This window comes from Schistocerca cancellata, chromosome 6, assembly GCF_023864275.1.
Source record: "Schistocerca cancellata isolate TAMUIC-IGC-003103 chromosome 6, iqSchCanc2.1, whole genome shotgun sequence".
Taxonomy (NCBI): Eukaryota; Metazoa; Arthropoda; class Insecta; order Orthoptera; family Acrididae; genus Schistocerca; species Schistocerca cancellata.
In genome coordinates, this window is record NC_064631.1 from 400,722,462 (window position 1) to 400,741,765 (window position 19,304).

The window sequence follows — 19,304 nt, forward strand, 5'->3', positions numbered from 1 at the left end:
TTCATTTTATATCCTCCTTTCAAGACACTGTCCATTCCGTTCAACTGCTCTTCCAAGTCCTTTGCTGTTTCTGACAGAATTACAATGTCATCGGCGAACCTCAAAGTTTTAATTTCTTCTCCATGGATTTTAATACCTACTCCGAATTTTTCTTTTGTTTCCTTTACTGCTTGCTCAATATACAGATTGAATAACATCGTGGATAGGCTACAACCCTGTCTCACTCCCTTCCCAACCACTGCTTCCCTTTCATGTCCCTCGACTCTTATAACTGCTATCTGGTTTGTGTACGAATTGTAAATAGCCTTTCGCTCGCTGTGTTTTACCCCTGCCACCTTCAGATTTTGAAAGAGAGTATTCCAGTCAACATTGTCAAAAGCTTTCTCTAAGTCTATAGATGCTAGAAATGTAGGTTTGCCTTTTCTTAATCTAGCTTGTAAGATACGTCGAAGGGTAAGTATTGCCTCACATGTTCCAACATTTCTGCGGAATCCGAACTGATCTTGCCTGAGGTCGGCTTTACCAGTTTTTCCATTCGTCTGTAAAGAATCCATGTTAGTATTTTGCAGCCATGACTTATTAAATTGATAGTTTGGTAATTTTCACATCTGTCAACACCTGCTTTCTTTGGGATTGGAATTATTATATTCTTCTTGAAGTCTGAGGGTATTTTGCCTGTCTCATACATTTTGCTCACCAGATGGTAGAGTTTTGTCAGGACTGACTCTCCCAAGACTGTCAGTAGTTTTAATGGAATGTTGTCTACTCCCGGGGCCTTGTTTCGACTCAAGTCTTTCTGTGCTCTGTCAAACTCTTCATGCAGTATCATATCTCCCATTTCACCTTCATCTACATCCTCTTCCATTTACATAATATTGCCCTCAAGTACATCGCCCTTGTATAGACCCTCTATATACTCCTTCCACCTTTCTGCTTTCCCTTCTTTGCTTAGAACTGGGTTTCTGTCTGAGCTCTTGGTATTCATACAAGTGGTTCTCTTTTCTCCAAAGGTCTCTCTAATTTTCCTGTAGGCAGTATCTATCTTACCCCTAGTGAGATAAGACTCTACACCCCTAGATTTGTTCTCTATCCATGTCTGCTTAGCCATTTTACACTTCCTGTCGATCTCATTTTTGAGATGTTTGTATTCCTTTTTGCTTACTTCATTTACTGCATTTTTATATTTTCTCCTTTCATCAGTTAAATTCAATATTTCTTCTGTCACCCAAGGATTTCTACTAGCCCTTGTCTTTTTACCTACTTGATCCTCTGCTGCCTTCACTACTTCATCCCTCAAAGCTATCCATTCTTCTTCTACTGTATTTCTTTCGCCCATTCTTGTCAATTGTTCCCTTATGCACTCCCTGAAACTCTGTACAACCTCTGGTTTAGTCAGTGTATCCAGGTCCCATCTCTTTAAATTCCCACCTTTTTGCAGTTTCTTCAGTTTTAATTACAGTTCATAACCAATAGATTGTGTCTGCCCCTGGAAACGTCTTACAATTTAAAACCTGGTTCCTAAATCTCTGTCTAACCATTATATAATCTATCTGAAACCTGTCGGTATCTCCAGGCTTCTTCCATGTATACAACATTATGTTAGCAATGATTAAGTTATGTTCTGTGTAAAATTCTACCAGGCGGCTTCCTCTTTCATTTCTTACCCTCAATCCATATTCACCTACTACATTTCCTTCTCTTCCTTATCCTACTATCGAATTCCAGTCACCCACGGCTATTAAATTTTCGTCTCCCTTCACTATCTGAATAATTTCTTTTATCTCATCATACATTTCTTCAATTTCTTCGTCATCTGCAGCTAGTTGGCATATAAACTTTACCTAAACAGAAAGACACAGGCCTCATAAGTAAAAGAGGCACACCTACATTAAAATCTATGGAATTGGGGGGTCGGTAAAGATAATGCAAGATAAGGAGTTTCCTAGGAAGAAGAGTGAGCAAGAGTGAATCAGAAAATGAGAGAATGCTGGATATAAAGCACAAACAACTCACATTAAGAGCTGGAGATAATTATATAATCATAAACCTTACAACAAAATAGATCAGAAACATAAGCAATACAAGTAAGTAATCCAAGCACAGCTACAAGTAGAGGGCATATGCCAGTGGCAAAGCAGCAGTTTCTCTTTATACACAGCACTAGTTTAGTCTTAGCTCTAATATGCTTCTGTGAGGAAGTGAATATTAGTTGCATATTTAAATGTGTTGTCTTGTGTCAATTAACATACTTTAAGTTTTTTAGTGCATTTGCACTGGTATTTGCATTGTGTGTGTTGGCTTTCTAGTGTAGCTTCACACTATCATAAGCACTACTGCTGTCCAATTTAGTTTGAATTTTTCAACTGCTGCACACTACTTGAACGATCAGTACAGATGCAGCCAAAGAGTCGAGTGCACAGGCCAGCAGCATCTTCTGTTTACACACAGGGTATAGTTCAGTCTTTGTACTCACACACTTCTGTGAAAAAGTGAATAATATCTTTGTTTAACTGTGTTGCCTAATTTATTCAAATTGTATGCATATTTTTCAAACAGTAGTGTCATATGAGCTGACTTTGTAGTGTAGTGATAATTAACAGCAGCAATTAGTTTAAGGCAAAAGTGGGTACTGGAGACATGACTGTCCCATTACAGCTCACAAAGAAGGTTGGTTGGTTGGTTTGGGGAAGGAGACCAGACAGCGTGGTCATCGGTCTCATCGGATTAGGGAAGGATTGGGAAGGAAGTCGGCCGTGCCCTTTCAGAGGAACCATCCCGGCATTTGCCTGGAGCAATTTACGGAAATCACGGAAAACCTAAATTAGGATGGCCGGACGCGGGATTGAACCGTCGTCCTCCCGAATGCGAGTCCAGTGTCTAACCACTGCGCCACCCCGCTCGGTAGCTCACAAAGAAGCTTGAGGTATTGCCCACTGCTGGAAGTACATCTGAGCCAGCATAGGACATCTTGTCTGTTAGGACTGTGTCTGATTGTCCTGAAAGTTTGGGACAAATGCAGAAAGTGAACCCTCTGGTCTCTGGGAGCTCCAACATGACATGGGGAAACAACAGGCAGGTCAGGAAGGAAGACGAGTGTCCTCTCCATTTGCTTGCTCGGGGTCTCATCCCGGATGTGGAGGAGTTTTTGCCAGTGTCGACTTGGCACAATGAGTGTAGTAGTAGTATGGTATTCTGCTTTACGGCAGGTCTTATCATGGGATAAGCCTCTTCCACTTTTGTCTGTCCATAGCTAGTCTCTTCATTTCTGAGTACTTGTCTCCTTTGATATTGTCCAGCATTTGATATCTCCTTTTTCTTCTTCCCCTTTTTCCCTCCACCATTCCTTCTATTCCTTCCTTCAATAAACAGTCCTTCCTCAAACAATCCAATCCAGTTCCGTTTTCTCTTTCTTATGACTTTCAGCATGTTTCTTTCTTCTCCAACTCTTCTTAATACTTCTTCATTTCTTACTCGGTCTTCTCACTTCGCTTTTTCCATTCTTCTCCACATCCACATCTCTAGTGTTTCCAGTCTTCTTTCATCTTCCTTCCTCAATGTTCAGGTCTTCATACTACACAGTGCAAGGCTCCAGATGTAACATTTGGCAAGTCTTTTCCTTGAATCTTTGTTTAGTGGTCTGCAAAGTAATTTCTATTTCCTCTTGAATCCTCCTTTTGCCGTTCCGATTATTTTACTAATTTCTGTTGAGCAATACATATCATCCATTATTACACTTCCCTAGTAATTGAAGTTATTCACTTGCTTTATTTCCTCTCCCCCTCTTTTCATAGGATGTTTTCTCCCCTTTCCTCCAATTACCATGCTTTTCATTTTATTCTTCTTAATCTTCATTCCGTATTCTTCTAATTTTGTGTTTAGATCATCCAACATTTGTTCAATCTCTCTTGCACTCTCTGCCATCACAACCATGTCGTCCGCAAATCTCATACAATCCACTCTCCGACCCCCTATACAAACTCCTCTCCTTCCATCAAAACTTTCATTAATAATTTCCTCCAGATAGCTATTGAACAGTGTTGTTGATAAACAACACCATTGTCTTACACCTCCTCCCAGTTCAATTTCTTCACTCATCACACCACCTATTCTTACTCTTGCTATCTGGTTCAAATATAAATTTCTAATTAGCTGTCTATCCCTCCAGTCAACTCCATGTTTCCTTAGGATAGGAGTTCGTCCATCTGACACAGTCAAAAGCCTTCTCAAGATCAATGAACACAACACACACCTTCCTTTGCTTCTCCATGTACCTCTCCGCTATCACTCTCAGTAGCCCAATGGCATCTCTAGTTCCCACTCCTTGCCTGAAACCAAATTGCTCATCTCCTATTATGCAATTCAGCTCTCCATATAGCCTTCTGTTGTGTGCCCTCAGCAAGCGTTTGGCTGCATGTGATATCAGACTCACTGTTCTCTGTTCCTCAAACTTTTTGCTGTTATTTTTCTTTTCTATAGGTATTAAGGTACTTTCTGTGAAGTCCTTTGGCTATTTTCCTGTCATGTATATCTGATTACACAATTTGATCCACTCCCTTTCCCTTCTTTTTCCAATGACTTTAACAGTTCTGCGGGAATCTCATCAATTTCCATTGCCTTTCTATTTTTCATCTCCTTCATAGATGCTTCAACCTCACAGTTAGTATTGAATTTCCTTTGTCATCATCTGCAACTTCATCTTCTTCTCCTTCACTTGGTCGGCTGTCTGCAGCGTATAGCCATTTTATATATTCTTCCCATCTTCTCATTATTTCTTGGGGTTCACTCACCATTTTACCGTCTGTTGCTTCTACTTCCTTTAGTCCATTGTTGTTTCTCTTTTCCCTGAATGTCAAATCCATTGCTTCTTTGTACATCAAATCATATTTTCCTTCTATCCCTAATTTCTCCCTCTTGTCCCACTTTTCTGTCAGCCACTTCTCCTTCGCTTCTTCTGTCTCCCCTCTTAATTCATTATGTAACCTCCTGTAGTTGCGCTTTTCTTCTGTGTTTACAGTTTTCCATTTCCTGCGGTCATCCATCTTGGTTATCACATCTGGTGTTAACCATTCTTTCTTTATTTTTTTCCTCTCCTTGACTCCAAGCGTTTCCTTTGCTGCCTTTTTGATCCAATTTTTAAAATGATTGCATCTTCCTTTTGTGCATTCCGTTTCCTGTCATCATGATTTTACAATATGCACTCTCTAATTTTTCACAATTGCCTTTGTCTTTCAGTTTCTCAAAGTTAATGTGCTCTCTCTTCTGTCATTTCCAGGTTCTTTTCAATTTAACTAGAACCTCAGCCACCACTAATATATGATCTGAATAAATATCTGCCCCTTGACAACTTTTGACACTGAGTGTATGCAAATGCAAATAATAGTTCAGTATAACCACCCACAGCTGAGCCCATGTGATCATTCCATTTCATACTCCTACAAAGTGTTACATCCAGGTATATGTATGAGTTTTTGCTGGCAGCGACTTTGCACACTGAGGGTACCCAGCTGCAAATAATGGTTCCTATATGACACCTGTCATGTGCATTCCTACAGTTGGGTGGCTGCTTTAGTGAAGATGTTTGATCAAATAGCAACAAACTGATCTGACCTCTTGGAGGATATTCCCATAGAAACTGATATCAGTGGCATTGAGGCAGTTGTAGAAAAAATATTATCAAAGTACAAAATTCAACTAAAAAAAAGGATTTTTACATTCAGCAAACTACATAAAGTGACAGTGTCATATTTCAAAAGGAACTTTAAACATTTAGTGCTGGAGAGAAGGATGTAGAACTACTTTGGCTCAAGTTTAGACAAACAGCTAACCAAGCACGCGATAGATATGTACTTAGTAGCGCACTTCATGATGGGAGAGATCCCCCACGGTATACAATCACTGTAAAGAAACTCCTGATGAAACATATTAATGCATAATGAGTAAATCAAAGCATGGGACTACAGACAAGGAGATGTTGAATGAGCACATTGTTCTTCCTGTATATCATTCATGATGAACAAGAAAAGATGACGAAAGTACACAAAGCACACTCCACCACAATCTATAAGGTGGCTTATGGAGTACAGATATGGTCATAGATTAAATAATAAAATGGAGACTACACACCATACTACAGTGGTAAGATCAGAATGATTATATGTGTGCTGATGCATAACAATGAATTACAAACTGGTAACACTAAAGGTACTTGAAAGATGGGCCAATAGAAAAATAACGAGTGCAACACAAAGCAAAGAGGTTTGGAAGAAAAGAAACAATGATGAGATCTAGGAAAACACATATATAATATCAGAGGTAACTGCAATGTGAAGATTGCCCTTTGTCTGTACACATCTACTGCAGGAAAGAGGATGGTATAACAAAACAAGGGAAGGCTGTGTAAATGTAACCACTAAATTTATAGATGAGGTGTTGAATGGTCAACAGCTACATTTCACACACACACACACACACACACACACACACACACACACACACATTTGCATCTACCTAAGCTGGTAGATGTAAATGTCTACATCTACATTTACATCTGTACTCTGCAAACCAACATTAAGTGCATGGCAGAGGGTACATTCCATTGTACCAATTATTAGGGTTTCTTCCCATTCCACTCACTCAAAGAATGACTGAATGCTTCTATGCATGGTGTAACTGTTCTAATCTTATCCTCATGATCCCTGTGCATGTCCCACGTAGAATCATTGTTTAAAGCCAGTTCCTGGAAGTTTGTTAGTAGATTTTCTCAGAATAGATTATGTATAACTTCAAGTCCACCAGTTCAGCTTCTTCAGTATCTCTGTTACACTCTCCTACAGATCGAACAAACATGTGACCATTTGTGCTGCCCTTCTCTGTGCTGTATTTACATGAATGTAATGTGCCATTGAATGTAATGTGCACCCCAATTTAAAAAAAATTAAATTAATAAAAAAAAGGAATTTTGGCAAATAACTGGTAGGGTATTATTGTAATTTCTTTTAATCAAACAGTGGAAAATCCAGGATGGAGTGTAACAATATTATGAGAAGGAAAGTTGCTACTCACCATATAGAGAAGATGCTGAGTCACAGATATGCACAACAAAAAGATTCTCACAATTACAGCTTTTGGCCATTAAGGCCTTTGTCAAAAATACGCGCACCCGCACACACACACATCTCCGCACGCGCGCGTGCAAACGCAAGTCACACACACAACTGCAATCTCAGGCAACTGACACAACACTGCGAACAGCAGCACCAGAGCATGATGGGAGTGGTGACTGGATGAGGGTAAGGAGGAGACTGGGATGGGGAGGGATAGTATGGTGGGGGTTGGTGGACAGTGAAGTGCTGCAGGTTAAACGGAGGGCAGGGGAGAGGTGGGGGGGGGGGGGGGGGCAGGAAGTTGAGGAAAAGGAGAGAAATAAAGAACTGGGTGTCATGGTGGAATGACAACTGTGTAGTGCTGGAATGGGAACACAGAAGGGACTGGATGGGTGAGGACAGTAACTAACGAAGGTTGAGGCCAGGAGGGTTATGGGAACATAGGACATACTGCAAGGAAGTTCCCACCTGCGCAATTCAGTAAAGCTGGTGTTGGTGGGAAGGATCCATATGGCACAGGCTTTTGAAGCAGTCATTGAAATGAAGAACATCATGCTGGGTAGCGTGCTCAGCAACTGGGTTGTCCACTTGTTTCTTGACCACAGTTTGTCGGAGGCCATTCATGCGGACACACAGCTTGTTGGTTGTCATGCCTACATAGAATGCAGCACAGTGGTTGCAGCTTAGCTTGTGGATCACATGACTGGTTTCACAGGTAGCCCTTCCTTTGATGCAATAGGTGATGTTAGTAACTGGACTGGTGGTGGGAGGATGTATAGGAGCAGTCTTGCATCTATGTCTATTGCAGGGGCATGAGCCATGAGGTAAGGAATTGGGAGCAGGGGTTGTGCAAGGATGGATGAGTATATTGTGTAGGTTCGGTGGATGGCAGAATACCACTGTGGGAGGGGTGGGGAGGATAGTGGGCAGGATAATTCTCATTTCAGGGCACAAAGAGGGGTAATGGAAATCCTGGTGGAGAATATGATTCAGCTGCACCAGTCCTGGGTGGTACTGAGTCATGAGGGGAATGCTCCTTTATGTGGCCGGACAGTGGGACTTTTGGAGGTGGTGGGAGACTGGAAAGATAAGGTATGGGAGATTTGTTTTTGTGCAAGGTTGGGAGGATAATTATGGTCAGTAAAAGTTTCAGTGAGACCCCTGAAATATTTTGAGAGGGACTGCTCGTCACTGCAGATGTGACGCCCACAGGTAGCTACACTGTACAGAGGGGGCTTCTTGGTATGGAATGGGTGGCAGCTGTCGAAGTGGAGGTATTGCTGGTGGTTAGTAGGTTTGATATGGATGGAGGTACTGATGTAGCCATCTTCGAGGTGGAGGTCAACATCTAGGAAGGTGGCTTGTTGGGTTGACTAGGACCAGGTGGAGAGCAAATGGGTGGGAAGTTGTTGAGGTTCTGGAGGAATGTGGATAGGGTGTCCTCATCTTCGATCCAGATAGCAAAGCTGTCTGTGACTCTGAGCCAGGTGAGAGGTTTAGGATTCTGGGTGTTTAGGAAGGATTCCTCTAGATGGCCCATGAATAGGTTGGCATAAGATGGTGCCATGCGGGTGCCCATAGCCATACTCCAGATTTGTTTGTAGGTAATGCCTACAAAGGAGAAGTAATTGTGGGTGAGGATATAGTTGGCCATGGTGACTAGGAAAGAGGATGTTGGTTTGGAATCCATCAGGCATTGGGAAACGTAGTGTTCAATAGTGGTAAGGCCATGGGCATTAGGAATGTTAGAGTACAGGGAGGTGGCATCAATAGTGATGAGCAGGGCACCGTGTGGTAAAGGGACAGGAACTGTGGAGAGTTTGAGGAAGAAATGGTTGGTATCTTTTATATAGGAAGGTAGGTTCCGGGAAGTAGGTTGAAGGTGTTGGTCTACGACAGCAGAGATTCTATCAGTTGGGGCACAGTGACCGGCCATGAAGTGAGCAGGATGGAGAACTTTTTGAGGTGGCATTGTGCATGTTGTTCAAGTTCCTGCAGGGCAAGAATTTCAATGTGTGTGCGTGTGTGTGAAATTTATTTTACAATGCTAACTTTCTTTCAAACAAAAGTGAATGTATACATGAACTATAAAAAACAACAATAATTAATTTTTAAGTTGCTCATTATGGTAATAAGTGACATTTTCATTATTAAAAAAAAAAAAGCCTAACTTGATTACCTACATGACATACAAAGAAACGTACTGTAAATTACAGGTGTTATTCATCATTATTCACTAATATCATCATTACTGGAATCCTTGGAAGAGTCTACATCAGAAACAGATTCATTTCCTCCTTCCCCGCCATCCTCGGTGTCATTCCAGAGCGCATCATCTTCACTGCCATCCACAGTGTTTGAAATACACCATTTCTTGAATGATTTTATGATCACTGGTGCTTCGATGAGTTTCCAGGCAGCCGAAACCCAGAGCACAGTAATGTAGGGTGCAGCATGTTTAATTTTTACTGTTGGAGTCAGTTAAAGATTTGGTTCGCAATATCATTTTTGTACTGTTCCTGAACGTAACCTTTGAAAGGTTTCTTTATACTAATGTCCAGGGGTTGTAATACAGAAGTTATTCCTCCAGGACTAATAACAAGGTCACTGTGTAGGCTGTGGATCTCCTTTTTTACATCATCAGTGAGATGACCACAAAATGCTTCAAGACAAATCATTGATGATTTCTTGGAAAGCCCACCAGTATAGAGTTCCCACATATTTCAGAGCCTGTCAAGCATCAAAGTTTCAGTCATCCATCCCTCCCCTTGATTCCGAACAATGAGGTCATAAGGGAATAGCTTTTCATTTTTTGGAGTCTTGGGGCTTGTTTTCCACTTGAACATTAAAAAAGAGAGGGAAATTTGTCCCCATCTTCTGTGATTGCCCGTATTACTGGCATGCTATTTTTCACACATGTTTTGATGGTAACTTCTTTTGTAGCCTTCTCAACAATCATGTAATTATGCACCATTACAAACCAAATTGGAGTCTCATCAGCAGTGGCTATTTGGCTACTGAAAATTTCTTCTCTTTCCGATGTGTGATAACATACTGCTGAAATTCTTGCAGTTCCTTCTCAAAATCCTGTAGAAGCTTTTGGCACGTTGTTGTATGGTGTTGCAGAGATATGCCCACTCATTTCACAAAGCCATCAACCCATTCCCAGCTAACCTTAAACTCTTGCTTTGGTATATTAAGAGCTGCAGCCAACTCTTGCTTTTAATTATGGTGTTAATGGTCACAGGTTGCCCATTCTTTCTCCTTTCTCGAACGAATTCCAAAACATTTACTTCAACATCAGGCTGTCTTCCTTTGCAAGCTCCAGTGAATTTCTTTCTAGTAGCGGTAGTTGCAAATAATCGCAATTTCTGTTTCTTCCATAAGTGAACGTTACTCTCAGCTACACTGAACTCTCTTCCTACCCTTTTGTTACCATATTTTTCGGCACAAAGAATTACTTTACACTTGAAAGTAGCTCCATATGATATTCTCTGCTTGCCTTCCGTTTCGTGACTACGTAATGCAAACACAATGCAAAGTACTGTAGTAGGCCAACAATAATGAAACGAGGTTGAAGTACAACAATCCATTGTAATGTATGGGACAGTAACTAAATTTCAACGAGAAAAAAAACACGACACATTCTATTTGAACCGACAACTAAAGAAAATTTCCTTTCGCGGCACTAATGGATTTTTTTCTGATGACTGCAAACAGAATTCAGATCTGGAAATAGGTACCTTTTTTTAATCTGATAACCTCTAACCTGATTTGTGTCTTCCTTTCTTTAATTCACAGATGCCGTACCTACATTTTCTTGCTAGAGTTTAATAAATGTTTTGCTACTTTAGATCAACCACCTCCACTAGGACCTTGCTTAGTACGGCGGTGCGGGTCTCCCACATCGTCCCCTATGCTCCTAAGAGTGTGGGGCCTCATCATCATCATCACGTTAGATCACACAGGGTAAGAAATACCGGTGAACAATCCAAGTTTGTACTAGAATCTAATGCGCCAGCTAATCTTATGCGCACCCCAATTTTGAGTAATTCTTAAGGTTAAAAAATAGTGCACTAGATTCGTGTAAATACAGTATGTTCAATATCTCATGTTGGCCCCATACACTTGAGGGATATTCAAGAATGGGTTGCACACGTGATTTGCAAGCAGTCTCCTGTGCAGACTGATTGCACTTCTCCAGTAAACTGAAGTCTATACACTGCTTCTCCCACGAATGAACACATGTGATCATTCCATTTCATGTCTCTACAAAATGTTACACCTAGGTATTTGTACGAGTTGGCCAATTCCAACTTTGACTCGATGATACTAAAAGCCATTGAACACCAAGTTTTTCCACTTTGTGAAGTGGGCAATTTTACATTTCTGAACATTTACAGCAAGTTGCCAATCTTTGTACTACTGCGAAATCTTGCCAAGACCTGATTGAATATTTCTGCAGCTTCTTTCAGACAGTGTTCATTATAGATAACTGCATCATCTGCAAACAGTCTAAGGTTGCTTCACACCTGAAGTTACTTGTACATCTCAAGATGACTATCCATTGAAGATAACATGCTGTGTCCTCTCATCCTGGGAAAATTTACTTACAAATGTTCAAAAACCAGTATTAAGTTGGGAATCTAGAACCATACTACAGCCCTCTACATACAGGTATTGTAGGGATCATGAAGACAAGATCAGACTAATTACAGCACACACAAGAATTTAATTTAAGCAACATTCTTTCCTCACTCCTTATGCAAACGGCATGAGAAGAAAGTCTAATATTTGGTGTAATAGAAGTGCTTCACAGAGGTTTGCTGGGTTTTGATATAGATGTAAAATGTGTTTTAGATTGCTCTGAGACAGGTCAACACTGTCTGAAAGCTTAGTATTGTTTTCAATCTTGTTTATATGCTTGCTGACCAGTTAATGACACAGCCGAATGGTGGGTGGTTACCTTTCATTATTTATACGTTGTCCAGGACTTTCTATTTTTCTATTACTGTGCCCTCTGCCATGCACTTCACAACGGTAGATGTACATGTAGATTTTAAAACAAATATTTTCATACTTCTGGAGCAAAAAATAAAAAAAAATTGGACAGAAACACAAAAATCAGAAACATCAGACAGAAACTAGTTTAGAACTGAGATTTTAGGAGGCTGTAAAGGCAGGGGAAAATAACACAAAAATGATGGACAGAGTGCAGGAAAATGCAACATAAGAAGAAGATGGAGGAATATTGTAAAAAAGAAGACAGACAAGCAAATACAATAACATTTTGGTTATGTGATCCCAGTAGAGTAGGTCACGACAAACGGGCAGAGGAGAGGGGTTGAAAACAAAGCAGGAGATAGACGAAGACACTTGCATTGCTACTAATGGAATGTATGGTATAGAATGCCTTTGACATATTAAGTGCCGTGAAGATATTAATGCCCAATGCTTGACTGATGAAAGCATTCCTCCATCATAATTTAATCATGTATTGCCCACGACACTTAGTGCGCATTACAGATAGCACGTCCCCAGTCGGGTGACAGGTGGTCTCTCTGTAACAACTACATGAAAGCTCTTATCGCCTTTCCAATTCCAGACAGTCATATCCCATTATTTAAACAAAATAATGGTTAAAAAATTAATCCTGGGTAAGGGTTAACACTTGCCACATCATCATTGTGGAAACAGTACTACATAACTACAACGTTAATTTGATGTGTAGACGCAAAATGTGAGCCCTGTCACAGCACAGGGTTATAATTTATTATGTACTAGATTGCATTGGAAAGCAGGCTCCAGATGATGAAAATACAGAGCATTACATGAAACACTCTCTTCACTGACAAAGAAACTTTTGTCCACTTGAAAGTTGCATATGAAGCCGAATGTGTGTTTTTGTGAGGGAGTGATTGCCACTGTATCAAACTGTATTTAGATTATCTGCAGGTCTTGAAGCATTTTCTAGCACTGCCATCTCCCTATAAACAACAGATTCATCCACAAACAGCCTTGCTGACTTGACACACCACTGTTGCAGTATTTCACTCTTTCCCAGTTACAACTACTGGTTTCACATCAGTATAGATGCATCTTCAGGTTTATCTGTCAAGAATACGAGGGCCAATCCATGAAAACTTAAACCCAAGATGGAATTTTTTTTCTGTAAGTGATGTTTGGTATGTGTTAAAACTGATGTAAAATAGACGTAACTCTGAGAAATTGCATAAACAACATGTGGCAACCATTATTGGGCAGCTCCATTTTAGGGAGATTTCTTATAGGTAACTTTAGAATAACTTTGAAAATTAATGTTTTTTTTTTTTACTCGCATATAGACTCTTAGCCACATTTGCATATAATTTGTTTGTCATTATTACTTCACATTATACCTCACATTGGAACTTTAATTACCATGGTTTAAATGTCCCATTCCGTCAAAGAAAGTGAATTTTTTTGTATTACATTGAAACAATTAATATTTATTCGATGCTGTTTTGTACGCTAAGTGAACTTTATGTGATAAACATCCAGCAGCAACCTAATCTAAAATAACACAAAACATAACACCGGAGAAAGTTTTTAATAACTGTCCCATTTCGTCACAGACCAGTATATGTAGATCACTAAGCTCAGCATAGCATTTTTCCCAGTTATCCACAGTGTATGAGAAGATTTACAACTGCAGCAAAAAGACAGGGAAGAAAATGTTTGAAAGAAAATATCGAAGAATATCAGGGGTACAAAGAGAAGGGCAGGCAAAGAAAGTATGCTGAGGGGGAAAAAAAAAAAAGGGAGAGAGAGAGAGAGAGAGAGAGAGAGAGAGAGAGAGAGAGAGAGAGAGAGAGAGAGACAGAAAACTCACACTAAACATGAAGCAGCAGTTTTAAGGGAGAAGGAGAGAATTCAAATGGGAGACTATAGATAGAAACTAAAAGAGGAGAAGAAGATAGAGCCTGTAGGACTGTATGGCACTGAAGTCACTTCCTGTACATCCAAGCATGATTCGTCTTGTGATCAAAGAAATACCAATGCCCTGTGTGAGATAATGATTTAGTCAAGTGATTTTATCAAAGCTCCTGGGACGAAAGATGTTGTGGCCATAAGAGCAAATGAGGAAAAAGAAACGTTTCAGAAGAGATTTATGTACACAGCTATTTCAGAGGCATATCAAATATTTAAAAACCAAAACCATGATAAGAAAAGTGGAGAAATCTTAAATTCTTTTCAGTGTGACCAAAATTTGTCCTTTCAATTAGTGAAATGCCTCACCATAGCAGCTCGTGTCGCTATCATGAGACCACCAATTTACTCTTGAGTGCTCTATGTGAGTATAAGAAGGATATTCCTAAAACATCGTTATAAGTAATCACTACATTAGTATGCGATCCTGAAAACGAAATATGCATGTCAAGCACATGTGATAGTTATAGTATCAAAAATCTGCCCAGTCAGCTTAATTCCTTAACAGATGATACACACTGTTTCTGAAGCATTTGAAGAACTTGTTGAAAAAATACCCCAGTTCTTAAAACACTTCTTCTTGGTGGAAACTTTGGGTACACATTTTCAAGAAAAAAGAAAGGTACTGTAGATGGTAAATAAATCACAGTACAGATTGACTTTACTTAAAATTATGCTGTCAGATTTCAAAACAAAATTAAATCTGCATACTGGAACTTTCAACAGATTTCAATCTTTACAGCCGTTGCCTGAATAAGTCCTGGAATGGTATAAGTTATGCAACTGTTACTGACAAAATATCACATGATAAACATACTGTCAACACATTCCTTCGAAGACTGATTTCTATGATCTGGGAAACTTATCCAGAAGCATCAACAATAAACATTTTTTCAGGGGGTGCAGCAAGAGTTCAAAGTTCTATGAAGATGGAACTTTCTAGCTACAGGTCATGGGAAGGACAGTGTTGATGGGGAACTGAAGAGATTAGTATGGCACACAGAATCTACATCTACATCTACATCCATACTCCGCAAGCCACCTGATGGTGTGTGGCGGAGGGTACCTTCAGTACCTCTATCGGTTCTCCCTTCTATTCCAGTCTCGTATTGTTCGTGGAAAGAAGGATTGTCGGTATGTCTCTGTGTGGGCTCTAATCTCTCTGATTTTATCCTCATGGTCTCTTCGCAAGATATACGTAGGAGGGAGCAATATACTGCTTGACTCTTCGGTGAAGGTATGTTCTCGAAACTTTGACAAAAGCCCGTACCGAGCTACTGAGCGTCTCTCCTGCAGAGTCTTCCACTGGAGTTTATTTATCATCTCCGTAACGCTTTCGCGATTACTAAATGATCCTGTAACGAAGCGCGCTGCTCTCCGTTGGACCTTCTCTATGTCTTGTATCAACCCTATCTGGTACGGATCCCACACTGCTGAGCAGTATTCAAGCAGTGGTCGAACAAGCGTACTGTAACCTACTTCCTTTGTTTTCGGATTGCATTTCCTTAGGATTCTTCCAATGAATCTCAGTCTGGCATCTGCTTTACCGACGATCAACATTATATGATCATTCCATTTTAAATCACTCCTAACGCGTACTCCCAGATAATTTATGGTATTAACTGCTTCCAGTTGCTGACCTGCTATTTTGTAGCTAAATGATAAAGGATCTATCTTTCTGTGTATTCACAGCACATTACACTTGTCTACATTGAGATTCAATTGCCATTCCCTGCACCATGCGTCAATTCGCTGCAGATCCTCCTGCATTTCAGTACAATTTTCCATTGTTACAACCTCTCGATACACCACAGCATCATCTGCAAAAAGCCTCAGTGAACTTCCAATGTCATCCACCAGGTCATTTATGTATATTGTGAATAGCAACGGTCCTATGACACTCCCCTGTGGCACACCTGAAATCACTCTTACTTCGGAAGACTTCTCTCCATTGAGAATAACATGCTGCGTCCTGTTATCTAGGAACTCCACAATCCAATCACACAATTGGTCTGATAGTCCATATGCTCTTACTTTGTTCATTAAACAACTGTGGGGAACTGTATAGAATGCCTTGCGGAAGTCAAGAAACATGGCATCTACCTGTGAACCCGTGTCTATGGCCCTCTGAGTCTCGTTGACGAATAGCGCGAGCTGGGTTTCACATGACCGTCTTTTTCGAAACCCATGCTGATTCCTACAGAGTAGATTTCTAGTCTCCAGAAAACTCATTATACTCTAACACAATACGTGTTCCAATTAGATGGGAAACATCTGGTCACTGATGTTGTGCGTAGGAAGTTTCAAAATTGTTGGCGATGATATTTCCAACAGAAGTCACAATTTGATGCCAGTGTTAAAGATACCCGATTCTCACTCTAAACACTACACTGAAGTGTGTCCCCAAATAATGTGATTTACAAAGAGCATACTTTTTCCAAAAAAAGTTTCATCTTTAATTTTATGATGGCACATGTGTCCAGACAAACATTGCAAATACATTCCAATGTTCAAGAAGGTGCTTTTGTGATGGTGAAGTTTATGACAAAAAAGACAGCTAAAAGTTCCATAGGACAAATCTTACAACTTGAAAATTCTTAATGTGAGATCTGTTTTACGAGAAAAAGCAACTCAGATTTCAAATTTGCATTCAAAAGCAATGCCACATCGTAGGTTCCAATTTCTGATACAATGTAAGTACTTTTGGTTCCTGGTATTCATAATCACCAGAGATTTTCATTTCCTGGTGTAGAATCACTTACATATCATAATATGAGTTCTGATGAAGACTGTTGATACTGTGACACTAGTAAAGTAATTATTTTATGGAAGATGAAGCTTCAGAAGTTTTCATTTAGCACCTGTCCCTTTCCGTCAAATAAGTAAAAAATGATAACTAAAAATTAATGATTTCCATATAGTTCTCCATAGGCCTATTGGAATACTCTCTTTCAAATTCTGAAGGCATCAGGGGTAAAACACATGGAGCGAAAGGCTATTTACAATTTGTACAGAAACCAGATGGCAGATGTAAGAGTCGAGGGGCATGAAAGGGAAGCAGTGGTTGGGAAGGGAGTGAGACAGGGTTGTAGCCTATCCCCGATGTTATTCAATCTGTATATTGAGCAAGCAGTAAAGGAAAGAAAAGAAAAATTCGGAGTAGGTATTAAAATCCATGGAGAAAAAATAAAAACTTTGAGGTTCGCCAATGACATTGTAATTCTGTCAGAGACAGCAAAGGACTTGGAAGAGCAGTTGAACGGAATGGACAGTGTCATGAAAGGAGGGTATAAGACGAACATCAACAAAAGCAAAACGAGGATAATGGAATGTAGTCGAATTAAGTCGGGTGATGTCGAGGGAATTAGATTAGGAAATGAGATACTTAAAGTAGTCAAGGAGTTTTGCTGTTTGGGGAGCAAAATAACTGATGACGGTTGAAGTAGAGAGGATATCAGATGTAGACTGGCAATGGCAAGGAAAGCGTTTCTGAAGAAGAGGAATTTGTTAACATTGAGTATAGATTTAAGTGTCAGGAAGTCGTTTCTGAAAGTATTTGTATGGAGTGTAGCCATGTATGGAAATGAAACATGGGCGATAACTAGTTTGGACAAGAAGAGAATAGAAGCTTTCGAAATGTGGTGCTACAGAAGAATGCTGAAGATTAGTTGGGTAGATCATATAACTAATGAGGAGGTATTGAACAGGATTGAGGAGAAGAGGAGTTTGTGGCACAACTTGACTAGAAGAAGGGTTCGGTTGGTAGGACATGTTCTGAGGCATCAAGGGATCACCAATTTAGTATTGACTAGAAGAAGGGTTCGGTTGGTAGGACATGTTCTGAGGCATCAAGGGATCACCAATTTAGTATTGGAGGGCAGCGTGGAGGGTAAAAATCGTAGAGGGAGACTAAGAGATAAATACACTAAACAGATTCAGAAGGATGTAGGTTGCAGTAGGTACTGGGAGATGATGAAGCTTGCACAGGATAGAGTAGCATGGAGAGCTGCATCAAACCAGTCTCAGGACTGAAGACCACAACAACAGGCCTATGCTTATATTAATACTTGATACGTGGCTATTGATTACTGAAATCATGAGACAGCACACCTGTATAGTTTCACAGAACTTCACAGATGTTTTAACTTAGATAAAACTTTCATTTTGTATGAGTCCCTCTCTGTCACAGGAGAATTAATTCATATTTTTACTTCAGTTAACAAGGTATTTTACCTTTTTCTTGATTTATCTGTTAAGAATAAAATAAACATTTATAATTTGTTTTACATGTTATTTTTGTAACAATAGAGAATGAACAAAACCATCCACATGTCCCATTCCATCACATGGAATGACCCACAAATCACAGAAAATTTTCTGAAATGATAGATATCCAGAGTACAACACTGCAGTGTCTGTGTTATTATGAATTATGATCCAATGTTCCTTTGAACATACATGCATGCAATATCGTGTTTATCCACACACAGCAGGCTAGCAACTTTCAACTAAAAGTCTCACCCATATGGGAATATACATGACGGATGTACGAGTACAGGTTGTAGGAAAGTGGCAGGTAACATACGGTAGTTTGGATATGCATGACAGTCATGTTTGAACAGCCTATTGGTAAAGCGACTGCTTGCAGTAAGTGGAAAATCCGGGTCTGAGTCCCTGCCTGGCACAAATTTTCATAGTCATCATTCCATTATACAACTGATGGTTGCCCACATTTGCAATTGCGAATACATTTCATAGCAATACAGAACCACAAATACTATTGCATTCAACAAAAAACAATGACAAATACTCACAATGGTTATATTTTCATAAATGGACAATCATGGAATCCCAGCATTCGGGGAATTATGTACGTCAAGAGAAAAACTACATTGGTAGGCTGTCCTTATAAAATTGAGTACACCCAAAAGATACTTGTTGAAATGTATAAAGCATGACTGTCAAATAAACTGGGTCAAGAAAAAAGTTGGAAAAAACAGATAATGAATGGACACTAATGTGAATGGTAATAAAATGCCTAAAATTAACTAAGATCTAGGAAAAATGATAATATTATAGCATGGAACCGAAACATCAAGAATAGAAGAAATCTGAAAAATAGATTACGGGATAGCATCCCGTAGGATATATTCCAGGATTTGGTAGACACCAACTGTGTAAAACCAATTGAAGTAATACTTAAAATCCTGTGTTAAATGCATACTTCTGCCG

General features: G+C 39.8%; 1 protein-coding gene across 1 annotated transcript in view; it reads right to left on the reverse strand.

Annotated features, from left to right (window-relative positions):
• LOC126190818 (golgin subfamily A member 2-like) overlaps positions 1 to 19,304 on the reverse strand; it is a 112,278-nt gene that overhangs the window by 84,360 nt on the left and 8,614 nt on the right. The gene's annotated exons all lie outside the window — the stretch shown is intronic.